This window comes from Rhinoderma darwinii, chromosome 5, assembly GCF_050947455.1.
Source record: "Rhinoderma darwinii isolate aRhiDar2 chromosome 5, aRhiDar2.hap1, whole genome shotgun sequence".
Lineage (NCBI taxonomy): Eukaryota > Metazoa > Chordata > Amphibia > Anura > Rhinodermatidae > Rhinoderma > Rhinoderma darwinii.
Window position 1 is genome coordinate 324,562,878 of NC_134691.1, and position 10,917 is coordinate 324,573,794.

At 45.8% G+C, this 10,917-nt stretch overlaps 1 protein-coding gene across 1 annotated transcript in view; it reads right to left on the bottom strand.

Moving 5' to 3' along the window:
* Positions 1-2,533, bottom strand: part of ADAM22 (ADAM metallopeptidase domain 22) — a 250,695-nt gene extending 248,162 nt beyond the window's left edge. The window contains exon 1 of the mRNA XM_075827623.1: positions 2,297-2,533. The gene's annotated coding sequence lies outside the window, so the exon portion shown is untranslated. The remainder of the gene's footprint in view (positions 1-2,296) is intronic.
* Positions 2,534-10,917: the final 8,384 nt, after the last annotated feature.

Genomic DNA, 10,917 nt, shown 5'->3' on the forward strand with positions numbered 1-10,917 from the left:
TTTCAGGCTTTTTTTAAAAACTCGCGTTTTTCGCAGCGTTTTTTACGTCCGTTTTTGGAGTTGTTTTTCAATGGAGTCAATGAAAAACACCTCCAAAAACGTCCCAAGAAGTGTCCTGCACTTGACAGCAACGCGTAAAATAAAGACTCGTGGGAACAGAACATCGTAATTCCCATTGAAAGCAATGGGCAGATGTTTGTAGGCGTATTAGGGGCGTTTTTTCAGGCGTAATTCGAGGTGTTAAACGCCCGAATTACATCTGAAACCACTGTGTGTGAACATACCCTAACTGTCCTCCACACAGTATAATGCCCCCCATGGTTGCCTCAAAACAGTATAATGTCCCTATAACTGCCCTCCACACAGTATAATGCCCCCATAGCTGCCCCTACACAGTATAATGCCCCATACCTGCTCCCACGCTGTATACTGCCCTGTAGCTGCCCCCACACAACCCCAGTAGTGCCTAATAAAAATAATAATATACATTGTAACTTAAGCCTGTTCCAATGACGAGTGAAGGAGATCCCTCTGCTCTGTGCGGCACAGCGCAGACAGGTGCAATGACATCACTGCCCTGCTCTACTATTTGATTAAACTGTATCTGCATCCTGAATATGCAGATACAGTTTAAACTGGGGTGGGGGGTGGAATTGAAAAAACTGAAATGCCCAAGATGGCGTCGGTTAATTGCGCTGAATTTCGGTTTTGGGGTTTTTTTCAACTTCAATCTGACCTGCAGTATGAATTATTTAGGGTTATGGTCTGGGGAGTAAATGTATTTAGGGGACAGGTCAGGGTCAATAAATTTAGGGGTCTGAACTAATTTAAGGCCCAATCTAGGGTCTGAATTTATTTAATGGTCTGATCAGGGGTCTGAATTTTAGGGTCCGGTCTGGTGTCCGAATCTATTTAGGGGACTGGTCTGGGTTCTGAATTAAAGGGGTTGTGTCGTGCTCTGGGACCCGCACCTATCTCCCGACTGGATGTCACTCGACCCGTCCCACTTGGTGAGACGGCTGCTGGCAACCGCATCCAGGCGGGGAAGCGGTGCACAGCAGGACGGTTTTTCGAAAACCACTGAGCTGGTTGAGCTACATTATTTCCATAACTCCCATAGAAGTGAAAGCAAGTTACGGAAAAAGCGTAGCACACTGAGCTATTCTGTTTCTGTAACTTGGGAGTTAAGGACCCCAATTCGGGACATAGGTGCGGGTCCCAGACATTTATAGCATGTCTTGTAAATATGCCATAAATGTCTGTGATGACACAACCCTTTTAATTAAGGGCTTTGGTCTAAGGTCTGAATTCATTTAGGGGTCTGAATTTTTATGGGTTCCGGTCTTGTATCTTAATTTATTTTAGGGTCCGGTCTGATTTAATGCCTTCTCTACTTGCGGATGAGTGGAAGATGGTACCATTGTGTGTGGAACTACAACTCATAGCATGCTCTCATCATTTGTCAGAGTTTCACAGGAATTGTATTTCTTTAACTATGACTCAGTCGGCAACTTTCATGGAGCTTAAAAAAGCTCTGGGATGGAGGACCAATGAAAAGTTTTATATGGACCCCAGCATTTTTTTTACACCTTTGCTTTCAAGTATAGCTGCATCCTTAGGCACTATTATTTTGGCATTACAAAATATGAAGCCATTAGACAACACTGTGGGTACAGTAATGAGGGCACCTAAGGTAGCAGCAGAATTGGTGGGTTTGTGCAGAGCTGCAGCTTGGCTTTTCTTCACTGTGGGCAAAGATTCAGTGTGCGGCGTGGCATGGGGGCGATCAGCCTGTGGCACTGCTGAGGTGTTATCAATGCGGCGTGGCATGGGGGCGATCAGCCTGTAGCACTGCTGAGGTGTTATGGATGCCCAGGTTGCTTTGATAGTGGCCTTCACCTTGTCTGCATTGTTCGGTCTGGTGTCATCTTCCTCTTGACAATACCCTATAGATTCTATATGGGGTTTAGGTCGGGCGAGTTTGCTGGCCAATCAAGCGCAGTGATACTGTGGTTATTACACCAGGTATTGGTACTTTTGGCAGTGTGGGCAGGCGCCAAGTCCTGCTGGAACATGAAATAAGCATCTCCATAAAGATTGTCAGCAGAGGGAAGCATGCCCGCGAACCGCCCGCCCGCGCGCACAAGCAAACTCCCGTGCGTGCGCACTCGCGAGCGCGCACCCACGAAAGCCCGCACTCGAGACCGCCCGCGCACGCACCCGCGAAAGCGCGGAAGCGCGCGCACCCGCGAACGAAGGGCGCGCAACCGCGGACACACACATGGACACAACTTACCTGGAGCCTGGCTGGAGGTGAAGGACTGGACGTCTGGACCGAAGACATCGCCTGAAGAGGACTGGAGTGGGAGCCAGCAGCTCTTCAGACACAGTGAGTAAAATGTCTGAAAGTGCTGATTAAGTATGGCCCTGTTCACACAGAGTATTTTGCAGGCAGAAAAAAATCTTGACCTGCCCACACTATCATGCCGCGTTTTTTTGCTGCGTTTTTTGCCCGCGGCAACTGAAACGGAAGCTGTGCTGTCACTTTCACTTTCCGTTGCGGGGTTCACCCGACAGAAACCTCAGACGGAACCCCGGAAGGGAAGCGAACGGTGATGTGAACAGGCCCTAACACAAAAGTTTTGTGTTTTTTTAAGCTGGTTCACAAAAAAAAATAATTCCAAATTCTACTGGACCAACTGCCTATTTAGAGACCGGCAGCAGCTCCAGGAGCGACATCATAAGGGACACACTAGGCGGATATGCTGAGTAAAACTACACAGCTTATCCGCCCCGGTAGCCGCAGGGAATTCTGCCAGCAAAACCGCACCAAATAGTGGCGCAGGTTTCGTGAGGCGTGTCCGCTGCGGGAATCCTGCAGGGAAAAAAAAGTTTAGACTTGCCCCGGCCGTAGTCCTGGTGACGCATCTCTCTCTTCTGAACGTAGCCCCGCCTCCTGTGATGACGCTGTAGGCCATGTGACTGCTGCAGCGGTCACATGGGATGAAACGACATGACAGGAGGCCGAGCTGCTCTAAGAATAGAGGATCGCGTCACCAGGACTACGGCCGGGGTAAGTCTAAACTTTTTTATAAATGTAAAAAAGTACCTTTTTTTTTCTCATTTGTGATTTTTGCGGCAGAACCGCAGCATTTCCGCAACAGAGGAGCGGCGATTCCACAGAATAAATTGACATGTTGCGGCTTAAAAAGCCACACTGCAGGTCCATTATTTTTGCAGCGTGTGGATGACATTTGTTCAAATCTCATCCACTCGGCTGCCACTGTGATACGCTGCAGATTTTCCACAATAAAATGTGTTGCATAAAATCCGCAGTGTTCATGCCTAGTGTGTTCCTACCCTAAGGCCGGATTTACACAAGCGTGTGCTTTTTGCCCGCGCAAAAACGTGGCGTTTTGCGCATGCAAAAGGTCCATAACAGCTCCGTGTGGCAGCAGCGTATGATGCGCGGCTGCGTGAGTTTCGCGCAGCCGCCATCATTACGACACTCTGTTTGTATGTTTGTAGCACGTGGTGCTTTTCTGTTTTCATTCATAGTTTATACGGCTGCAGAAGTGCTGGGCGTGATTTTCACGCACCCATTGACTTCAATGGGTGCGTGATGCGCGAACAATGCACAAATATCGGACATGTCGTGAGTTTTACGCAGCGGACTCACGCTGCGTGAAAATCACTGACAGTCTGCACGGCCCCATAGACTAATAAAGGTCCGTGCGAGGCTCCTGAAAATCACGCACGTTGCACGGATGTATTACACGTTCGTCTGAATAAGCCCTAACAATAAGGCCCAGTTCACAGAGTTTTTGGGCCTTGATATTGACTCGGACACTGCGTCAGAATCAGCACCAAAAAACTTCCAAAACCGCCTCCCATTGATTTAATCTGAAATCATTGGTAGCGAGTCGCGGAAAAAAGAAAAAGCAGCACGTCCTTTCTTGCCGCGGTTCCGCCTCTGACCTGCCATCGAAATCAATGGGAGGCAGAAAATGCATTTTTCGTCTGCTGTCCTCAATCGCCACGGGCAAAAAACGCGGCAAGATAGTGTGGGCAGGTCAAAATCTGCCTCAAAATTCGGTGCGCGGTTCCAGGCGGTCGCCGGTGCGCATGCGCGGGAGTTTGCGGGTGCGCGCGATCGGTCGCACGGACGGCGGTGTTTGACGGTCCCCATGACGACCCCCATGCTACCCAGGGCCGCCATCAGGGGGGGTATTAGGGGTACTGATGTGAGAGGCCCGGCCAAACCTAATTGAAAGGGGGGCCCGCAGCTCATGACATTCTTTTGGTGAAAAAAACAGGCCCCATTGCAGGGGCCTGTTTTTTTTCTACCAAAGGCAAGTCGCGGCAGTTTGCCGGGCCCCCCTTTCAATTAGGTTTGGCCGGGCCTCTCACATCAGTACCCCTAATACCCCCCCTGATGGCGGCCCTGGGTACCATGATATAGTGCTGGACGGAGTACCGTTAACAGGCGGTGCCACGGTAGGGGGGCCCAGAAAATTTAGCTGTAGGGGGCCCTGAAATTCCTGATGGCGGCCCTGTGTGTGTGTATATATATATATATATATATATATACACACACACACACACACAGTCTATAGTATACACATTTACAGATGCAGTACTGCAGTTACAATTTGGATTGACAGTAACACATAAATAGTACCGCTATACCGGACCCAACAAAATAATTGAGACGCCAAACGAGACCCCAAAATAATTTCAGATCCCAGACCAAACCCCAAAATAAATTCAGATCCCTAAATCAAACCAAAAAGAAAAACCCAGATCAGACACCAAAATTAATTTCAGACCCTCAGGCCAGACCACTAAATATATTCAGACCCCAGACCAGAGCCCTAAATATATTCAGACCTCCTATATTAATACCAGCTGACATACCCCTATATTAATATCATACCCCAGACCAAACAACCTGAATATATTAAGAACCCCATGTTCGGACCCCCAAAACTTTTTTCAGACCAAAAAAAAAATATATGAAACATTGTTTTCGCTGCCGCACACCATGTCCTGATGCTGGAGACGGCCCAGTACAGTGATGCTAAGAGCAAGGAGGAGATATATATATATATATATATATATATATATATATATATATATATATATACAGGCTGTAAATCTATTGGATAAATCCAAAAGATAAACAGACATTTTTTTATTTTAAAATGTGGATGGGGCTCATGCTGCCCTCGCTTTTCATTCTGCGCCCCCTTAGCTACACTCCTAGATTGTGTTTTTTACAATGTATGGCCGTATTATTTTTGTATATTGTTTTTTTAATAGTGGTAGTGACTGACTGAAAAAAGCGAGCGTACTACAAAGAAAAATCTGCGCTTTTTTTTCCCCCCTATGTTTTGATCCCAGATCCACCCCTGAGTACATATATATATGTGCATGTAAAGAGCTAGTGACCGTGTCTTCCCACAACAATAACTAGTGAACTTAAAGTACCGAACAGTGGGGGTCCTAACGCCTGGACACCCACAGATACAGGGAATAAAGGAGGCCTAGCTTGAGAAATATACTGTATATGCTGCATGCCTACATACATGTCTTGCATTCTGCTATTTCCTCCCCTGATCAGTCCCTATTTTTTTCCCTCCATTTTTGGAGGTGTCCGGCAGCGGCTCATCCCTGCCTCCTTCAAAGACAGAACGGTAAATTTACATGTACTTTTAATGTTTTGACCACTGCAGGATTGCAACCATCAGATCTTGTAGACAATGGGATTTATTTTTTATTTTTTAACATTTAATTTTAGTGTTTTATCCCAGTTTTTACCTCATGACTTTTAAAAATCAAGATGGCAATTTTCCATAGAAGCTGTTCTAGGTCCATCTCCTCAAAGAACTATTAATAGATTTATAATGACCACAGTCATAAAACTTGCCTTGTCTGTGTTTCGCCAATGGGCAAATTTCCTATTAAAGAGCTGTTTTTGCCTTATACAAAACAATGGAGGCGGAAATACAGATCTATAGTCCAGCGTTTCAGCCTCCATTGTCCTATACACTGCAAATAAGGCTCTGTAATAGGAAATACGCTCATTGGCAAGATGAATTTTCACTGTTTCACTCATCACTAAATTCCCATTATGTAAAAAATGCATCACCCATGATTTAGGTAATTTTTACTGTCAAGAATAACACAATCTGTAACGCTCTTGTGGTAAAAAATGGCAGAACCAAAACTGACCCCATTATATGTCAAAGTTGCGGTTTCACTGCGTTTTTTACGGCCGTTTTTGGAGCTATTTTCAATAGAGTCTATGAGAAAATGGCTCCAAAAACATCCCAAGAAGTGTCCTGCACTTCTTTTGACAAGCCATCATTTTACACGCCGTATTTTGACAGCGACGCGTAAAAATGACAGCTCGTCTGCACAGAACATCGTAAGACCCATTGCAAGCAATGGGCAGATGTTTGCCAACATATTGGAACCGTCTTTTCAGGCGTAATTCGAGGCGTAAAACGCCTCCACTACGTCTGAAAATAGGTCGTGTGAACATACCCTTAGGCTCTGCTTACATCAACAAGGTTTCCATCACATTTAATTGTTAAAATATTGCATCATGCAATGCTTGCTGTCAAAATGGTGGAAACCTTGATGGATCCCTGACGGATTCGTTCGTAATAAACAGAAGCCATCACACCAGTGTGAACAGAGTCTTAGGCACAGAATACATTTGGCGTATAAGCTGGGAGAGAGGCAGGCACAAACGCCCAAGGTATCCTCAGAGCAATATTCACCCAACGTATGCCAAACGTGTCTTATTGGCGGAAAGTCCAGGTGGTATGCATACTTTTTTTTTTTACTTTATTGAATAGCGTAGTCGACTGCGCTATTCAATACAGAGGCATCCAGTGAACAAAAAAAATGTATCCCGCACGGTATACTTATGTTTTTTTACAATGGGACCCTATCGGTGACGTATGCCACTGTATGCAGCGGCACACGTTGGAGCCTTCCGTTGGAGGAAATAAATACTCCCGACGTATACCCGTATTTGCCAGCTTTTGAGAAGGCACATCAGGGAGACTCAAACCTACGGCATTTGAATCACAAATAGTGTATATGACCCATTTCATCACATCCCAAATTGAATACAGACTCCATAAACTATAAGGCTGGGTTCACACACCCTATTTACGGACGTAATTCGGGCGTTTTAACCTCGCATTACGTCCGAAAATACGGCTCCAATGCGCCGGCAAACATCTGCCCATTCATTTGAATGGGTCTTACGATGTTCTGTGCCGACGGTCATTTTTTTTACGCGCCACTGTCAAAAGACGGCGCGTAAAAAGACGCCCGCGTCAAAGAAGTGCCTGTCACTTCTTGGGATGTAATTGGAGCCGTTTTCCATTGGCACCATAGAAAAACAGCTCCAATTACGTCCGTAATGGACGCAGCGAAAAACGCCGGCAACATGCCATTACGTCTGAAATTCAGGAGCTGTTTTCTCCTGAAAACAGCTCCGTGATTTCAGCCATAATGAACGCTGCTGTGTGAACATACCCTTACAGACACCAGATCCCCTAAATAAATACACACCCCAGACCAGAACCCATGAACGAATACAGACTGCAGACCAGAGTTCCCCTAAATAAAGACCCTAAACCAGACTCTCCCTAAATAAAGACCCCAGACTCAACTCCCCCCTTAATACACACCCCAGACCCGACTATCCTCCTAATACAGAACCCGGACCAGAAGTACAGATAGATTCTCACCCCTCCCTGTTCCTGCACTCCTCTTCACTCCCAAGCACCGCCGAAGACAACATCCTGGCGCTAGGGCCAGGGTCAGGGTGTTGTTTGCGGCCGTGCCTGGGAGAGAAGAATAGTGCTGTAACGGGGAGAGGTGAGTATATTTGGCACAAGGGAGATTTGCCCGTTTTCCAGGTATCTGGAAGATCTCCGCATTTTCCAGGAGTCTCCCAGACTTTCTGGAAGAGTTGGCTAGTATGCATATACCCCTGACGGATGGCTCAAACTCCATGTGAACAGAGCCTTACTAGCATAAAGTTTGGATACAATTGTCGCAAGATCCCAACTGTATGCCCTATTGTAGAATACAAAATTTATCAGGTGGGGATTGTGCAAAACATTGTTAAATATATTATATTGTTTGTCCGCCATATTTTCAGACTCTTGCACCATTTTTCCTCCTTATACATGATGATACTATAATGCGCTATGACCTGAAATATGGGATTAGACAGCACCCTTGCATTCATCAGGATTTTAGCTTGTAAGCATATTGTAGTAGGCATCACATAACATCTTCGTAAACATTTCCTGCGTCGACGTGGTAGTGGGGCCTTGAAGTCAATGCCTTCAGCACTAGGCCTCGGGGGAGCGCTGAGCGCAGACTGTGGCCACTTACAAATGCGGAAACCAATACATAAACTGAGAGATGCTGAGTAAGTGGGACTGTCCAGATGTAAACATGAACAGCTAAGCTTACGACTCCATTGATTGAACGCTGCATTAGGTATCTAATCAATGTGCTGTAATGTGCAGGAAGTCGTGGCGTTTTCTTCTCCTTAATGTACGGTCTCGTTTACTTTGACATCTTTTGTCGTTGTTTTACAATTTGTTTCTTCCCATTTGCAAAATGCAATGTCCTACTACTAACAGGAGCACAAAGCTACCTAGGGCCTCATGTGTGGAAAGTTGTTGCCCATAGCAACCAATCAGGTCAGTGCTTTCATTTTCCAGTGAGTGTCAGAAAATAAAATCCGTTTCCTGATTGGTTGCTATGGGTGACACCTTTACTTCAAGGACAAGACCCATTCATTTTTTCATTTTCATGTGCTGTATGAAATCTTGGGTTCTGCGGGACAAGTTATACTTTCTATACATACTATACCCATATGGGGTATATATATATATACTTTAGTGTTTTAATTATTATTAGCCCATTTCTGCAAGATCACAGAAAGGGTTCCTTTGCCGCATCCCGACATACATGTACGTGATGGTGATCGTGAAGGGCACAGAACCTGTGCCAGTGTGATCACCTGCTGGAGGATGGCTGTGATTGAGCTGCCACCTCTACAGCATTGTGATCAATGCTGATTGCGGAGCTGAAAAAGGGAGGAGGCTCTTCTCCGTTATCGCCATCTCAGCCTGAGCATTACGATCGCCGGGGCTGATGGTATTTTACTGGAAGTCTGGGGCCTAACGAGCTGTCCAGTATCAGTCCCTGTTAAGCTGGGTACACTCGTTGCGGTCAAAATGCATTTTTTTCCGTCCGAAACCACAGCAAAATGGCAAGGTTATACCGCAAATCACCCAAAAAAAAAACGCATTTTGACCGCAACGTGTCAACCCTTAGGGCTTAGCTTAGGCATACTCTAACAGATGCCTGTACATTTTATATGCGCAGGCAGTAATATAATGCCATATAGACATCTGACATTAAATTATAGTTTGGGAAAAATTAGCGAAAAAAATTTATGTAAAAGTAAAACTCCCCTAATGTAATTCGTAATCTTTGAAAAAATTTGAATAAACACTAATTTATCCTAAAAGTCCCCTAATGGGACTAAAGAAAAATGGTAAAATAAATTAAACAAACTTTTAGATGAAATAAAATAATGACACTAAAGGAAAAATACAATAAACACAATTTTTTTAAATAAATACCATAAATTCCATAAACTATATACATATTTAGTATCCCTGTAAGGGCAGATACAGACGAACGTTGCGTTTTTGCGCGCGCAAACAACGCTGCGTTTTGCGCGCGCAAAAACCATTTGACAGCTGCGTGTCATCCGTGTCTGATGCGCGGCTGCGTGATTTTCGCGCAGCCATCATCATAGAGATGAGGCTAGTCGACGCCCGTCACTGTCCAAGGTGCTGAAAGAGCTAGCTCTTTCAGCATCCTCGACAGTGAATGCCGAACACAATATCGAAAAACCTGTTGAAAAAAAAGAAAAAGTTCGTACTTACCGAGAACTTCCCGGCCGTTGCCTTGGTGACGCGTCCTTGGTGACGCGCCTCTCGACATCAGGCCCCACCTCCCTGGATGACGCGCCAGTCCATGTGACCGCTGCAGCCTGTGCTTGGCCTGTGATTGGCTGGAGCTGTCACTTGGACTGAATTGTCATCCCGGGAGGTCAGACTGGAGGAAGACGCCGGGAGTTATCGGTAAGTCAGAACTTCGTTTTTTTTCTACAGGTTCATGTATATTGGGATCGGAAGTCACTGTCCATGGTGCTGAAACAGTTTAACTCTTTCAGCACCATGGACAGTGACTATCTCCTGACGTAGCGTACCGATAATATTTTTGCCGGGTTTGGCCAAAACGAGTTCGGCCGAACCCGGTGAAGTTCGGTTCGCTTGTCCGCCTTCGCTCATCGCAAAGACACTCTGTTTGGATGTTCGGAAACAGAAAAGCACGTGGTGCTTTTCTGTTTACATTCATCCTTTTGACAGCTGGTGCGCTGTTTCAGTCGGTTCGCAGGGAAGTGCTTCTGTGCAACCTGCGTGGTTTTCACGCACCCATTGACTTCAATGGGTGAGTGATGCGCGAAATACGCAGAGTTATTGAACCTGTCGCGCTTTTTGCGCAGCAGACAAACGCTGCGCAAAAAGCACGGACTGTCTGTACTGCCCCATAGACTTGTATTGGTCTGTGCGTGGCGCGTGAAAACCACGCGGCCCGCACGGACCGAATACATGCTCGTGTGAATCCCCCCTAATTGTAATGACCCCTTAACAAACAACTATATAGACATCAAAATAAAAAAGTGATGGCTGATGGAATGTGTGAGGCTAAAACAAAAAGAATTCCTGAGGCCCTTAAAGGGGTTGTCTGGGACTTGTCCCCGCTTTCTTTATTTACTTCCCTGCAAGAAAGATGTGC